The following is a 17,898-nucleotide window of genomic DNA, read 5'->3' on the forward strand; positions in this document are numbered from 1 at the left end:
GGAAGGCCTTGGTTAGCCACTGCAGATGCTTACATAAGCTGCCGAGCAGGAAACATGACCATCAAAAATGGTCCTATGTCCAAGCAGCTAGTCCTATACCCTCCTACCCAACCTCTATTAGAGCATGACTTACCACTTTGGTTGGAAGAAGGAGAAGAGGATGAGGTGTACTCTGCACCCTTGTGCACCTTAGAAACCACCAGTGGAGGTCCTCAAACCGAGGATGATTTGATTGAGACCTTGATTTAGAATCCACCTCCCAGTGCATTGTCCTTAGAGGAATTGGTGGAGGATACTCAAGCCAGTACCTTAGTGGACCTCTGTGTGACTGATCCAACCTCTCCCAGAGTTAAGAATGTGGAGTTTGGCCCCGAGAGAACTTTAAAGATCAGCTCCTCCCTATCTCCTTCCCAGGAAAAGGAGCTGTGTAGCTTGTTGGCCAGTCATCTAGATGCTTTTGCTTGGAGCTATAAGGAGATGAAAGGAGTCCATCCTTCAGTCTGTACCCATCACATCTACATTAAGGAAGATTGTAAACCAGTCAGGAAACCTCAGAGGAGAATGAATCCAGCCCTTAAGGACATTGTCAAAGAAGAATTGCAAAAATTGTTGGATGTAGGATTCATCTACCCCATCTCGGATAGCGAATGGGTTTCCCCTCTGGTGTTGGTTCCCAAGAAAAATAGGAAGTGGAGAATCTTTGTGGACTATAGGGAACTGAACAAAGCCACCAAGAAAGACCACTTCCCTCTGCCTTTCATAGACCAAGTGTTGGATGGACTGGCAGGAAAAAAGTTTTTCTCTTTCCTAGATGGGTTTAGCGGGTATAATCAGATCCAAATCAGCCCGGAAGACCAAGATAAGACCACCTTCACTTGTCCTTGGGGTACCTTTTCTTACCGAGTCCTTCCCTTTGGGCTATGCAATGCTCCTACCACTTTCCAGAGAGCAGTATTGAGCATCTTTTCGGAGCTGGTCCATGATTCGGTGGAAATCTATATGGATGACTTCACTCCTTATGGGTCCAACTTCCAGAAAGCATTTTCCAAGCTGGGAAAAGTTCTAACTAAGTGCATTGAGATGAACCTGTCCCTTAGTCCTGAAAAATGTGAATTCCTGATGACTGAAGGGACCGTGCTAGGACATACCATTTCTCGCCAAGGATTACAGGTGGATCCTAATGAAATTTCCCTCATCAAAAAGGTTCCACCTCCTCAGAAGGTAAGAGATGTTCGGAGTTTCTTAGGCTTAGCAGGATATTATAGAATATTCATTAAAGACTTCAGTAAGCTAGCCTCGCCATTGTTTGGCCTCTTAGCAAAAGATGTTGAGTTCAAATGGACGGACGACTGTCAAAGGGCTCTGAATGAATTAAAGGATAAGTTGGTGTCTGCCCCGATCTTGAGAGGTCCAAACTGGGCCCTACCTTTCCACATCCACACTGATGCCTCGAACAAAGCCATAGGGGTAGCCTTAGGACAGGTTTAAAAAAAACTCCCATATGCCATATACTTTGTCAGCAAAAACTTATCCAAGGCAGAAATGAATTATACTGTAACTGAGAAAGAGTTCTTGGCCGTGGTCCATGCCCTGAACAAGTTCTGACACTACATCACTGGCTATCAAACATTTTTACATACTGATCATGCTACAATTAGATATTTAATGAATAAACTGGATGTGAATGCTCGTATTATTAGATGGTTACTTTTGTTGCGGCAGTTTGATTTGACTATCGTTGACAAACCAGGTAAAGAAAATGTTGTTGCCAACTTCTTGTCTAGATTGGATTTACCTGCAGGTGAAGATGGAACAGTGGATGACCAAATGCCAGATGAACATCTGTTTGCTATCTCAGTACTCTCTCCATGGTTTGCTGATATAGCAAACTACCTGGTCTCAGCACAGTTCCCTCCGCATCTATCCTCAAAAGAGAAGAGCAGAATTGTGAGGAAAAGTGCCTCATTCACTTGGATCGGGGGAAACCTGTTCAAACTTGGCCCCGATCAGATCTTAAGGCGTTGTGTAAGGGAGGAGGAAGTCTTTGACATCCTCCTAACCTGTCATGATGGGCCTTGTGGAGGACATTTTGTAGCCAAGAGGACTGCCTTCAAAATTCTACAAGCAGGCTACTATTGGCCCACGCTTCATCAAGATGTCAAAAGATATATCAGCCAATGTGACCGATGCCAAAGGATGGGGAAGCCAACTCCAAGGGACGAGATGCCTCTCCAACCTCAAGTGACTCTTGAACCATTTGAGAAGTGGGGTATGGATTTTGTGGGTCCTATCAATCCTCCTTCAAGGCAAAGGTCTTACATCATTGTGTGCACAGAATATCTAACAAAGTGGGCGGAAACCAAGGCAATCAAAGCGGCGATAGAAGAAAAGGTGGCTGAGTTTTTAAGAGAAAACATCTTCTACAAATTTGGCTACCCAAGAGAGTTAGTCACCGATCAAGGAAGCCAGTTCACCTCCAACTTGATTGAAGACTTGCTCGCTCATCACAAGATCAAGCATAGGACTTCCACCCCCTATCATCCTCAAGCAAATGGGCAGGTGGAAGTCACCAATCGAGCATTAGAAGGGATTTTGACTAAGGTGGTGAGCAGCAGCAGAAAGGATTGGGCAGAGCGCCTGGTTGAGGCCACTTGGGCTTACAACACCACTTGGAAGACCACAACCAGCTTCACACCTTATGAGCTGGTCTATGGGAAGAAAGCTTTGCTATCAATTGAGTTCGAGTACAACACATTGAGGATGGCAGCTCAACTGGACCTAGATCTCAGCCATGCCCAACAAGAAAGGTTATTGCAGCTGAATGGGTTAGATGAACATCGAATGCAGGCCCTCCTTCACTCAGAAGTGGTTCAACTTCAGAGGAAGATATGGCACGACCGACACCTTAATGACAAACAATTCCAGTCGGGAGATTGGGCGCTGCTGTATGATTCTAGACATAAGGATTTCAAGGGGAAGCTGAGAACAAGATGGTTAGGACCATATGCAGTGGAGAAGTGTAATGAAAATGGTTCTGTCCTTATTTGGACCATTGATGAAGAAGCCATCCCCATGCTCGTCAATGGGCATCGACTAAAGATCTACAGGAAACATCTTTCGAGGCAAGAGTTCATCAAAACTGTGGAAAAATCAGTGCTGGTCATAGAGAAGGGTTCTGCCTCTGTTTTGGGCATACCCTACGCATCAAAAAAAAAAATGCAAACAAAAAAGATCCTTGGGTGAAAACCTTTCTGAGGCACTCAAGGCAGATGGTAGGGGTGAAAACCTCATTGAGGAGCCCCTGCTGTCTCTCTGAAAAAGAATTGGAATAAAAAGACCCTTGGGTGAAGACCTCTCTGAGGCGCCCAAGGCAGATAGTAGGGGTGAAAACCTCATTGAGGCACCCCTGCTGTCTCTTTAAAAAAAAAAAAAAAAAGAAAAAAGAGGAAAAGAAAAAAGAGAAAGAGGCAGAAACAGAAAAACAGGCTTAATCTTTGGAAATTGTTGCAGGTTGCAGGTATTCCATGCAAAAAGGAGGCCTCTCAACTCAAGGACAAGGGCCCCTACCATGCTACCAGGAAACCTCACAAACACTCCCTCCATAAACACTCATCTCTTCCAAGGTTTGGACGCAATCTGGTCATAGTTTAGCCTTCTACAGGAAGCTACAGGACTTTCTACAGGAAGTTTTGTATTTCTACAGGAAACATCCTGTAGAGCCTTTGGACGGGCCAGGACCGATTATGAAGGAGAATTTGAAGCTCGAAGTCCGATGAGGAGGTGTGCAACCACTTTTTTTTCCATCCTCCACTTGTGTCGCCTCCTTTCACCACCATTGCTGCCATATGATCGAAATACCTGCACAGTCATACCAGAACGTTGGTTTCTCAGAAAAAAAATATTTTTAAGTGGGAAATAAAGCATGCAGAGGCTCAACGCTTTACCTGTCAAGACAATCTCAGGACCCTGCACCTGTGAACGCGATTCAATTATTTCGGCATGCACCCTAGGAGGAGAAACGGCTACAGGATGTCCTACAGGAATCCTGTAGCAGTTGATCCGACTGGAGCACATACCATGGAGGCACCCGGGGCTCATGAAGTCGGCGCATGCAACATTCACAGCCAGGAAACCGGGTCTCAAGGTCTCGTAACCAGCAGCAGTCAATGAAGAGGAGCTCCAATGCTTGTGCACGAAGCAGCAACAAGCGGATCCATCATTCCTCGTCCTGAAGCCTGAGAAAAATCACATCCACGGCTGCACAGGTAAGTGCCTCACCCTACTTCGTCAAATTACATAAGCTATACTCTAAAATGTGCGTAACTGTGGAAATGAACAGATTGAACAAGTCGGGTAGCCATTCAACTAGCCACCACAACTAGTCTGATGGCCTCGTCAGATCCAAAAGGCTTTGGTTACGTCGAAAAGACAGGAAATGGACACGTGGGAAGCGTCCAGTCGGAGAGAAGTGGCAGTCTAACAGGAATGGCGGCGGTAGATACAAAGGGAAGGATTCAGTGGTCAGGAATACATGCATCGGAATGATAGCGGTGACGTCAGCCAACGGGTCGACGGGGACAACTCACCCCCGCGCCACGAATTCCGTAGCAATTCAAATCAGCCAGCTGAATCACTTATGGCGCACTGCAGTCATTTATTCACAACCGTTTTGCAGCCGAGTACGCATCCTCAATTCTCTGAAGACTGTTAACCCGAGTTCTCGGCCTGTTCCAACGTCCTGTTGCTACACAGAAGGTCCAGAACCACTGAATCGTTCCCCAAAATCCATGCACGACTCCTACAGGAAGCCCAACATTACGGGGGAATTTGGACTGTTCACGTCGAAGGTGGCAATTCTGGAATAAGGTAAGCCTGAAAATCGTTCTCCCATGCAATTGATTCAAAAGGTGGTGAAGTCGACGTGTTGAAGGGGTAGGAAAGTGTGAATAAAAGTCTATTCATGAATTTACCAGTCGTTTTCTTATCGCTGCATGAGAATTGTCATCGTAGTATGTATGCAGGATTTTCTCTGGGGTTTTGAATTATAATTGAGCCACTGTCAAGGCTCACGGGTAGAAAGTTGTGAATTTTATATAACTGTGTGCATAACAGAGACATAGCTCTGTGCTCTGTCTAAGAAAATCCTGAAGCTCTACTTCTGTACATGAGTAGGCAAGCTCAGGACAACAAAACAAGTTTTTACCATGCCGGGAGGGTTCATTAGAAAAGAGCCTTCAGACTCCAAGAAGTTACGGGAAACCCCTGAGGTGGTGGACTTGTTTTCCCGTGCACACTGGATGTCATTCTGTGACAAGCTTCAAGGTCACGATGACGAGGTTGCAGAAGAATTCCTAAGGTCCTTGAAGCCAAAGTCAAAGACATTGGCCATTGTCAACTTCAGAGGATTGACCCTCAGACTCACCCCACAGTTCATTAGCAGAGTAACTGATCTACCGATGGGGGTACCCTGGGATAAGGAGGAGAGAAAATTGGGTCAGAAAGCTAAGAAGGAGTTCTTCTTGCCAGAGGAACAATTCTCAGAGGACAAGAATGGAGTTCGAAGAACCAGCCTACAGCCGTTCTGGAGTGAGGTCACCCTCCAGATTATGAAGTATATTATGTGTGAGGGGTGATTTAGCATCGTGTATGGCTATCATTTCCGGTTGCTCACAGAACTCAAGCACCAAATGGACCTACCCTCAGAGAAAAAGTTGAGCATTCCTTACTTCCTCCTGTAATCCATGGCTGAGTGTGCCACCAAACTGAGAGAGGGAACGCCAGACCAGATAGCCCATCATGGGCTCATCAAGCTCCTCGTGGAAGATGCACTCCACACATACACCGTCCCTCTCTCCTGGGAAAAATTTTGGATCTGACTAAGGATGATGACATCCGAATTTTGGCCGAGGAGCTCACCTCCTCCAACAGCGAGGAGAAGGAGCACACTCAAGCAGAGAATAAAGGTAAAGGCCAAGAAACCCTGGGCAAAACACCAAAGAAAGAACAGAAGGGAACCCAAGAGAAAAACCAAGCTACCAAAACAAGGGGTGATAAAACCACACCAACACCCAGGGAGAAAAGACTACAGCGCAGGGTGGAAAGGACTGAAAAAGTCCACGTCAGCGAGGGCACCTCTAAGGAAGCCTCAGCCAAGTTAAAAGAAAAATCACCCTCAGCCAAGTAGGCTAAAACTGTGTCGTTTGTTTCTACAGGAAGTTTAAAAACGGCTTCTACAGGAAGCCAGAAATCAGCCACTACAGGGCTTTCTATAGGAAGTCCTGGAAAAGGAAAACATAAGGAGAAAATGGCCGAAATTCTTACTAGGGAGGCAGCAGCTGTGCTGGCCACCCTAAGTACCTCTCCCAAGCCAAAGGGAAAACGAAAGAGGGAGACTCCTCTGTATTTCAAAGCAAGAAGGAGTGTAAGAATTAAAACCAGCAGGCCCCAACCTCCATCCAAAGACCCAATTACCATTGAAGACACCCCTACCTCGCCAAAGGAGAAGTCCCCCTCCAAAGTATCAGTCACTTATGAGCGGGGGAGCCTGAAGACATCTACCTGGAGGGAGAGAATGGAAAGATTAGCTTCAAAAACCCCTCTACAGGATGCTAAAGCCGTTCTACAGGAAACATTGGCCAGGCTCAAGGAGACCGAAAGAATGGAAGGGGAGGCAGCCAAATCACCACAAAAGGAAGAAGAGGTACAACACATTATGGAACCTAGCCCCCAGCCCAGCTTGGGCTCTTATTATAACTTTTTGGAGGCCGGAAAAATCATTCCACAGAAATTCACAGTGCCGCTTTTCATTGCACTAGAGGAAGAAAGGGTGAGGACCCACACATGGATGAGAATAGCCAAGTCTAAAGGAGTAGCAGATATAGGCCCTTTGGAGGAACAGCTCAAGGAGGCAAGAAGAGAATTGGCTATGGCAAAACATGTAGGAAACTGCCAGCGAGTATTTCTACAGGAAGAAAATGAGAAGCTCAAACTACAGCTACAAGGACAGAGGAAAGAAAGGGACACAGCATCAGAGGACACCACAGCAGAACCTCAAGGCAAAGAAGGAATGCAAGTTGGTCTTGAGGAACTAAACCAGCAACTACACGAAAGAGAATTACAGGCAAACATAGAGATACAAGCTCTAAAACAGCAGGTGCAAGAAAAGGAGGCGCAACTGGCCTGCATGGCCAGTTGGGCAATGGACGCTCTGCAATGTAGGCAACCGGCCAAATCTTATGGCCTATACCTACGGGACCAGTGGCTGCAATTCCAAATTAATGCATTGGCACAAAGGGGTATCTCCCAAATCCAAAACCCCCAACAGTTCACAGATTTATGTAACAGCAGTTAAACAGAGGACAAGGCCAAGCTATCAGAGTTCTACCTTCATAATTTGGCGCTTCCAAATGAAACCTCATGGGACCCCAACACATTCGTGGGAGATATGCAGCTGATGGCACTAACCTCATGGTTAAACCACGAAGAAAAGAGAGAGGCAAAGGTCAAAGATGTCATGAACCGAGAGCTACATGAACCATTGCTAATTAGAGCAGAGCCAGGGGACCCCACCGCATTGATATCAGCCCACCAGCACCTAGCAACCAACTCTCAGCCTTTATTACAATACATGGATCGACAGGCTCAGGCTATAGCACACTTCAAGGATATGGAGCGATTATTAGGGGACAATTGTGTTCATGCTTGCACCCGTAGGTGGAACACATTGTCCCACAGCCTCAAAATCAGGGAATATCACACTCCAACTAGAATGAGGGAGGCCCTAGCACGGGTGCCTCTCTACAAGAAGTCCATGCAGAACCTCCAGGCCAGCTGGATCGGCCTCAAGCTAAGCCCACCTTTGCTTTTGGGATTGGTAGAAGGAAGAACAGAAAAAGAAGAGCATAAGCAGTGGGAAGAGGTGGAAAGGAAGGTTGGGTTCCATGACAGTGAGGAGGATACTACTTCAGAAGCCTGGGATGTGAGGGTGGCGATTAAAGCAATGAAAGACGAGGAGCTGGACTAGTTGCTCAGGGATGAGCAATCATTTTAGTAGGGGGGCGATGATGAGCCCCAAATTTGGTAACATTTTGGGCTCATTTGGCCTAATTATCCTTGTTCAATCCTTCATTTTTCATAACTTGTGCATTATTTTTCAGTATGTTTATGTCATTTGTACGAATAAGGGTAGTCACTCTTCCTAGGTGGCTAACACGTGCACATTTCAGGTTTTTTTTACACATGATGGAGCAAAACCGAGCAATCATGGGCTAGAAGACAGCCAAGCTTGGGTTGAGGATTTGTAGGGGGGTTGTCTATGGCATTAAACATTCTTCCTCGGGATCCTCACCCCCAACACCGAGCTCCAAAGGCCACCAAAACCAGATCTAGAAGGCAGCCAAACAGATTTTTGGAAGGATCTGTTCACTCACAGTTTGGGCAGCCAAGTCCCATAGATTTAGGAGGCCAGCTAGGGCCTCGTGGTGTATAAATGTTAAGGCCTCAGCCTTCATGAGGGACTTTTGGAAACTCTTGCATACTTTGCACTACAGTGCTGCTAGCTTCATTTTGTTCTCTTGTAGCCATTTTTGGCATAACTCTTGACTTATGATTATTTTTTGATAATGAGAAGCAGTCCGATTTGATATCAGCTCTGAGTTTTCTATAGGAGCCATAGCTCTCAGGGTTGGGCCCAACTTGAGAGCCTAGGGCCTCCTTCTTTGTATTGTTATCTTTTCTTTATGCATCGTGATTTTCCTTTTATGCATTTGAACGTGTTTGTGTTGAGCAGATTTAGTTGTGTTGGTTAAATAGGTCACTGTTGATAAATAGAATTGCTTCAGATGTGGAGAATAGATTGGTAGGATAATAATAGATAAAAGCTCCAAGAAAAGGGTTGACAACACTCTCAGTTTCACCTCTTCCTTATTGGATCAGGGGCTGGAATTGCAGAAACAGTGCTGCCCCAACAAAAACACTAGTTTGCTTGACCATGTAATCCTTGGTGTAATGTTTTCATTTGTAGAAGTTAGTAATGCGTTCAGACCTTTGAAATGTTTCTTTGCTTAAGTGTTGTACATGGTTCTCTTTATAAATAATGATGTTGTTTATTTGTTTCATTGAAAGTTAGAATAGATTAGCTAAGCTTTCGATTGTGTGCAGGACATGGTTGATTCAGTTAAGTGTACACCGTGCAGGGCATCTCCACCACTCCCTCATCCGCCTAAGCTTTGTCCAGGCCAGCTGCTCCATCTCCTAGTTAGGTTCCTCGTCTCACAACTGTTCTTCTGCCCACGTAACCCTACCTTCTTGCTCCTCCATTGTCTTAGCCTTCTTTAAGCCAAGTCAGCCTTCTACACCCTCTCACCACTCCATCCATCAGCCCCTGGGTCATTTCAGGCCCCTATCCTACCTCCCTATCCATCCATGCATCTTCCCTCACTCACCCATCCTCTAAAAATCCACTTTATAAACATCCTGTAGAAATCTCTGAACATCCTGTAGAACCCCTGCAGACTTCCTGTAGAAGCTCCCAAATGAGGTTTCTTGATAGCCAAACTTTGTGAAACTCTCCGGAAGAGTGTTAGGGACTCTTTAGACCCTCTCTGAACATTCCCAACCTTTTCCAAGCATTTCTCCTCCTTGATCCACCCCTGCACAGTAAAAAGCTAGTTAAAAGCACATGCATGATACTTCTAATAACTTACTCAAAAATACAAAAAGATGTTTTCTTCAGATAAAGGTAGTCTAGACACATGCACTTCACCTTCATAGAAGTAATGGCATCTCTTTTAATAGCTTGCATCCTCTCCTTTGCATCAGGAGGACTAGCTGGTAGAATTAGGGTTTGCTAGGGTTTGCGTTACTTTTTGGCTTTTAGTTTCTTTCTGCAAGTAGATTAGCTTCCATCCAATCAGTGAAAAAGCTTCTTTTAAGATCTCATAGAAGTTGGCTTAAGCCCTAGCGGACTTGTGCCAGCTGACCAAGTGACAGCTACGGCAAGAGCTAGTACTTGTGCATACAGCACCGTCGCTTCCAAGTTTGTTACGAACTACCGGGTTGATAAAAGTAAAGAAGGGAGTCCCAGGAGTTGCAGCATTATTGCTGCAATACTGGAGCCCACCACTCGACTCCTAGTCATGGAGATTTCCTGGTCTTTCTAACGATACTAGATTTCACTCATTATTCAACTTCTATGTTTTATAATTTGAGTGGCCTTGGAGAGTTAACTCTCCACTCACCTATTCCAAGGCCCTAAAGAACTCAAACTTGTTGGTTTTGTTAATGACAAATTAAAAAGTTCTAGTTCTTTTTATTAAATTTCTTGATTTTAGAGGGTTGTTCTTTAAGTCAAAGGTATAACGAGAGTGAAACTTATGATGTTTTCAACACAAAAGAAACCAATAGAAACTTAACTATATGCATGCAGTTATTTTCTTTCGATGAAAAGGGATTTCTACTTGGTTCTATGAAAAACTTATATAAGAAAAATATTATTTTTCTTTTCTTTTCAGAAACATCCACACACACTTAAAATCTAAAAATACCAAGAATGCTTATGATGCAAACTAACCTAATGCAAATTTAAATGATGATTTAAGATCCTAAGAATACTTGTATGATAAGAAAATGTGCTTATTTATAAGATCAATAAGTCAACTTGACAATGAGAAGGGCAAAGTTTTAAAAACTAATTTCCCTCAAAACCAAGCAAAACAAATTGAAAAAGATCACAATTTCTCTAAAAACAAAACAAAAGAAACCAAAAAACCAAAAGCTTGGAAAGAAAAAGAAAGGCTACAGCTATGTTTTTGTATTTTTCTTTGAAAAAACCAAAGAAATTTTCGAGGTCATAAAAAGAACTACTAAATTTCAAAGATCAAGAAATAAGTACAAAGAGTCCTTAAACTTTGCAAGTTATAAAACTCATTAATAAATGAAACTTGAAATGAGAAGGACTGCAAACTTGTACAAACTGATCTGAATAGCAGTACCAAACTTCAGCAAACCGAAAAAATGTCAAGAAAGACTCTCAAGATTGCCAAAGAGACACTCAAAAATCACAAAAAACAAAAAGGTCAACCAGAAGGGAAAGCAAAGCAAAGCAATTTGAAATATGGGTTATAAATGAAACTAAAATCAATTTCTTGTTTTGGAAAGGCGGAACATCTAAGAACTTCAGACAGAAGCCTTGAACCCAAGGCACAAAGCAAAATCTTACTCAAAAAGCAATCCTAGGCCAACTATGCTTTTCACTAATAAGGAGATTCGAAATTGAAAACTTGCAAGAGAATAGAGTTCTACAGATAGTGGGTGACCTGAAAATAGCAGAAGTCACTAGGCAATAGACCTAACTGGGAAAAATATTTTGAAAAAATAATTCAAAATGATGTATACGTGACTGTGTAAAGACACAAGGGCATGCACATGTGTTCAAACACATAAAACTCACGTATACGCAAGTCTATTTGAGGAAACAAGCGTGTATACGCGAATGTATCCCAAGAAAAACACATATAATAAGCTCAATCAAGAAAAACAAGAAATCAAGGCCTAATCTAGAAGATCAGACTTGATGCCTGGGAAGCTAATAAGTCAATGACACTGTAAAAACAAGAAATCAAGAAAACAAACCCTGATCAAGAACAAACAACCCAAACTAGGAAAAACAAGAATGTTTTCCCCAGTGGAGTCGCCAATTATGTTGTGGGTGGGAACACCCTAGGGCCTTGGGTTGAAAACCCCAATAGAGCGGAGGACATACAACAGCAAGAAATGTGCAGAAAAAAAATCTAAACGCTTAAACTATTGAACTGGGAAGAAGTGGTATTACCCGGAGGTCATACGTTCAGGGACGATCCCACAGGGTCCAAACCCTCTGCTTCTTTCAATGCCTTTAAAACTTGTAACTTATTCAAGCAAAGCATATACAACGGCAGTAATAGAAAGCATGTCTGTGATATATGTAGTAGATCATATAAGAAAATGAGAAATTACGCATTAATATAAGATTTATAAGCAAATCACAACAGGGATCAATGCATAAACACAATAAATATCAGGAACAGAACAAAATTTCTTTATTGATGTAAGCTAAATGAAAGGTGGGAAACTACAACCTGAGTCTTCCTCCAACTCCAAGAGAAACCGTCCTTTGGATCCGTCCTGTCCCAGCCTCAACAATCTTCCTCCATCGATACACACAAGGATTTCATAAGAGGGATGAAGGGCGTCTCAAAAGAGGAAACAAAGGTTTCCTATAACTTGGGCAGTGAAGGAGGCACAGGGATTTATTTAGGCTTGATCATGGATAAATCAACTATAATATCAATATCTCCTCTCTTCTCCCCTTAGGCCTTCCCATGAAGGTCTATTTATACTTCTCCAAATTAGTTTTTTCAGTTGGGCCACAAGCTATAGTAGGTGAGTAACAGGTAAAACTTGTAAACTCTGCCTAAATTTAAGTATATTTATTATTTTTTAGTGTTTTAACACATATACACAGGTTGGGTATATACTGACCCCCGTGTACATGCTTTTAACACAGGGCAAAGTAGCGTATGGGAAATAAAACACTGTTTTTTAGAATTTGGACCAAGTCTGGAAAGTAAGGGTTGCCTTAGGCCATAACCAAAGCATTAGATCTACCAAGAGTGGTAAATAGTGTTATAACAGTTTAGGACAATTCCTTTTGTAGTATCCATATTCTTGGCATCCATAGCATTGGATTTTGGACATATATTTGTTGTTTGTTCTTCATGGACCAAATTTGCCAAATTTTCTCTTTCTCTTGGCCATTGTAGCAAATGCTTTCTCCTTTGATCCCACATCTTCCTTTTCTTTAAGTATTTTTTCCTCTATCTTGCATAGAGACCACATTTCACTTAGTGGGGTGGCTTCATTCTTTGCATATATGCTTGATGTGAAGTTGCCCCAATCCTCAAGTAGAGCATTGAGTACTATAGTTGTCATTTCCCTATCAGACATAACTTCCCCTAGCTCTTGAATTTGATCCCTCATCTCAGAGATCTTCATGAAGTAGGGAGCTATTCCTTCTTTTGATATATTCATCTTGTACAATTCATTTCATAGAGATATCATTTCTCTGACTGTGATTACTGAGAATATCTCTACTAGTTTGTCATAGATTTCTTTTGATGTTTGGAGACATAAGGAATGAGAGGGTCTTTGATGGATTCTATTAGAATCCTTTGAGTTCTTGTCTCATCCTTATTATACTTGGCTAAGGCTTGAGTTTGTTCCTTAGCAGGAATAGTAACATTCCCTTTAATGTGTTCTAGAATTTCATTCTCCTTGAGAAGTAAATCAGTCCTCTTCTTCCATGCAAGAAAGTTATTGGTACCTACCAATTTATTGCTTTCCTTGCAAAAATACATTGATGTATATTCAGAAGGGGATATATACTTACTTGATATATTTTGAGATGTATTAGGCTTGCTTTTTCCTTGAAGACTTGATGGCTTTCCTTCCTTAGATCTTGATTTTCTTCAAGTTTCTTTCTCCAAGAGGACTTGACTTGATGATGAGAGTTGCTTAATGTAGGTCCTGCTTTGATTTTCTCTTCTTGTAGGTGCCTTTGTGTAAGTCTCTTCTTATTGCTTTGTAGTCTTCCTTGATGAATGATAGATGGTAGACCTTCTTGTCCTTTGATGTGATTGAGGCTTCTTGGCTTGATGCTTCAACTTTTGTATATGTCCCTCCTTGATGAGTGTTCTTGAGATGCCCTTTCCTTGATGTGTCACCTTAGCTCTGATACCATAATGAAGAATCAAGGGCAATTAGTTGTAGTGTGATTCTTCTTGACTTGATAACAATTTTTGGAGTCTTTTTACTTTTTCTTGTTATCTTAATATTCTTCTTATTATTATTAATGCATGTGTTTGTACTTCATCAAACTGCTACCAAAAACATAAGAACAAGAACACAAGATGTTGGCTCTCTGTCAGGGCCAAAACCTCTCCTATTGAGAGGAAAACCCTTTAGTAAGTTTCTATTATTGAAGATTCTTAGTGATCAATGCCAAACCCTATACCCCTTACTAGAATTTCCTCCAAGAACAAGTCAATTCCTTCCTCCTTTCTGCACTTTTTTCCCCGGCACTTAGTCTTCCTTCTTCCGACACTTTTCTTCCCGGCACTTCTCCTTCTTCACGCAACTAATATTAGTCTTTGTTAGGTATCTTATATAAGAGATATTCCTCTTTATTCCTTGGTAGATTCCTTTATATATGAAGAGTAATTTATCCTTCCTCCAACTGAACCCCTTCTTGAGATGTAGATGCAGGTCTGATATGATAGCAGTGTATCACTGTTTCTTTGCACGTGTGAGGGGATTCCTTCAATATTCTTGTGTGGAGGTCCTCTTTTCTTCTTTTCTTGAGTGTTCTTCCTTTTCTCTTGAGTGAGAAACCTTACAAGCCTACTTTTCTAGCCCAACCAATCAGATATGTGTGACTATAGTGGAGGGATGCTAAGAAAAAATAGATACCCTCTTTATCTTTGCATGTGTGACTCTAGCTTGCCCTAGAAACAGTCCTCTTGAGCTCGGTTGTGTACCCTTCTTCTTCATTGAACTTGGAGACCCTTTCTTCGTCATTCTATACCCTTCTCTCGTCTTCCTACCTTCGCTGATTTTAGAGGTGATTGCTTTACATTATAGTGGAGTGGAAAGCCTCTATATATAGAGGATTGTCCCTCCTTTAGGCCAACTAGAAGGCCAAATTGAAGACTATTTGTAGGTCAACTTGTTATCTTTGCTCTGGATGGCTTCTTTGGTGGTGTCTTTGCTTTGGAGGAGACTTGACTTTGCTTGAAGGGATAATCTTTGAATCTTATGCATACATATACATGGTGTAACATGCCCTTAAGGTCTTCAACATTTTCTTTTGACTATTTGACTCACCTATAGCACTTTAACATGTGCTAGACCTATTTCAATGAGCAAGAAACTCATTGACATATATTATAAAAATAATATTTATTTTCTTGCATAAATACAAATATAAAAGTACATTTATGAAGATTGAACCTAGTTACATTTCCTTCAACAAGAAGAACTTTATGTTGAATTCTTTTCTAGATTTGACAGTTGATTGAGAATCTTTTGAAGGATTTCTAGATCAAAAGGAGAAGTTTCCTTCTTTTTAGAATATTTTTGATGTTTCAAATTTTTTACTAGAAGAAGAAGTCGTTTCAACCTGTTTATCAGAATTGGGCTTTAAACTATGGATATATTTCTCTACAGACAAAGCTTCTTCAAAAGTTGATTGTAAAATATATTTTTGGGCTCCCTTCACCCACATGGAAATTTCAGTAGGTGAGGATTTTACTTAGTAAGCAATAATCAAATTCCGAGCAAACATAGATTCAATGGGAATTTTATTCTTTAGTGAAAGGAACCTAACATTGAAATATTTTAACTTCTCCTTGTTTTCCATTTTCATGTTCAACAATTTTGTAACCAAAACCTCTAGGGGTTTATCATCTCCAAATTTATCCAAGAATGTACTTTCAAATTTCTCCCATGAAATAATGCTTTGAGAGGGTTGGGTGAAGAACCAATTAGTAACCTTCCCCTCAAATGTGTAAGGGAACAATCTGCAAACTACGACTTCATATTAGACACTTCTCTGTCTAATAGCCAACTTAAATGCATTGATATGATCCTTGGTTGGCTATTTAAAATCAAGGTCGAATTTGGGGAGAAACTTGTGAGGGTTTCCAGGCAGGGGATGTTGTACACCAGGAACAACAACATCCTGATCAAGCTAGGGAGCTACATGATTTTGTTTTTGATTGCCTTGGTTATTTCCAGGATTTCCTTAGTTGTTTTCCATTCTTGGGGATCCTTCAAATTCCAATAACTCAAAAGAGTCTTCATCACTAGAGGAGTCTCCATAAGAAGAAGGTGATCTCGATGGGGAAGGAGGAGAAACAGAGCCTAAAAAAATTCGGTTGACTGCACTCACCCATAGATATCTCAAACATATACTAATTAATATCAATGATCCTCCCATTCAAATATCGTGAAATATATCGTTGAGAGTGGTAGTAGTCTGAGGGATGTCTGCATGGGGATCTAGTATTGTGGGTTCTTGTAATTAAAGATCAAGAGGAGTGACTAAATGTTGAGATAATATTATTTGAATAGAGCTAGTTTGTTCCAATATCTCTTGAGTTCTAGCTTAGAGAAATTGGCGAGATATTTGAAGAACTTCATCAATTTCATATTGAATATGTAATTGGGTTGGAGTGGTAGCTTTGTTTTTGGTCTATTCAGGTTGTGGTTGAGAATCGATATGACTCCTTGTGATAATAGGGGACCTAACATGTTGTCTCTTATGGCTGCCATCTTCCATTTAAAGGCAGGTATGCCCTCTTTCTAGCATCATTTTTTGACGCGGATTTTATGACCTTTGTCAACAAGGGAGAAGTGACCCAAATCGGAGCTATTTAAATAGCTCTAATTGTTTGGTATGGTCTCTCTCAATGGGTTTTAAGGATCCATTTGCCTTTGGATCCCTCCTCTTGTGAATAAGAACACCAATTGAAAGCTAACCATAACCTATGTTATCTATGTGAAACCTAAACTATTGTTAATATACCTAAAGCTACTGGTTAATAAATGATAAAATACATTCTATAGGCTAACTAATATGTTAGATCTAAACTACTAATTATACACATAAAACTGTTAGTTATACTATACAGAAACCAAGTTATCATTAGTAATAAAAATACAATAAAGTTTGTGCAAATAATTTTTTCGTCAAGAAAAATTGTAATCTCTATTATTAGATAATTAAAGTTACATGTTATAGATGCCGAAAGGAATATGCTAAAATAACAATATAAAACATACTAGCCAAAATCTAGTACTCAAGTAACAAAAATAACAAGAATAAATATCACTAATCTATTATTTTCTGCCCTTCTCTTTCTCCACTTTCCGTCAACCATCAGAGTTGGGAGTGGAAGATACAATAGACATTTGATGCTCTTCTATATTTGTATATGTTTCTTTATCAAAGTCTGAACTCTAATACATGTATTCTTTTGGTGCCAATTACTTCATTTTCCTGGGAAATCTTCACAATTTGTTGTTGGTGTGTTGTAGGTGTTGTTAATTTCGAAGGATTCATCGATTCTACCTGTTTTTCCCTATTCTTCTCTATGATTTATTTGGGGTTTTGTTCAACTTTATTTGTAGTATTTTTTGGGGATTCTTCTTCTTGTGCCTCGTCTTCCTGGGTACCTGTGAATTTCCATCCCTTTGGCTTTTGAACTTGACTATTTTTTCTTTTGGGTTCTTTCTTTGCTTGGGGGCACGAATTTTGAAGATGTCTAGTTTGAAGAAAAATATGACATCTGAAAGTCGCATTTTCAAAGTCTAGAGTTTGGGACCACTACATATTATTATGAATCAATATAATATTATATTATAAGCCTTTACTGAGATCTACTTCTACACTTATCCTGGAAAAAGTGAAGATTCCCTTTGTCATTCTATCTAAGTCCACCTTTAAGAACTTCCCCATAGAATTGTCGATTCCTTCTAAAAGGTTTGTGCAAATAATAACAAGATTATGGTATAAAAAATGAAAATACCATAACATAATGTAACTGGTTCAAAAGAATAGATTATAATTATCTCTACAATAAATAGTAATCGAAATAAAAGCTAATTTTAATTTTTATATGTAATTATAAATTAAAATTAGAACTAATTCTTCATGCAAATAAATAAAAGGCAAGTTACTACAAAAATGCATGTTGTTATCCTTTTAAATGAACACAGATCAAACTGTGTTTTCTTTAATAAATTGCATCAAGAATAAGTGTAGAAAACTAATTGATGATTTCTAATTCCTAATTATTGGTT

This window comes from Pinus tabuliformis, chromosome 5_2, assembly GCF_031772625.1.
Source record: "Pinus tabuliformis cultivar Carrire ecotype Pingquan chromosome 5_2, CPIR1, whole genome shotgun sequence".
NCBI classification, from domain to species: Eukaryota; Viridiplantae; Streptophyta; class Pinopsida; order Pinales; family Pinaceae; genus Pinus; species Pinus tabuliformis.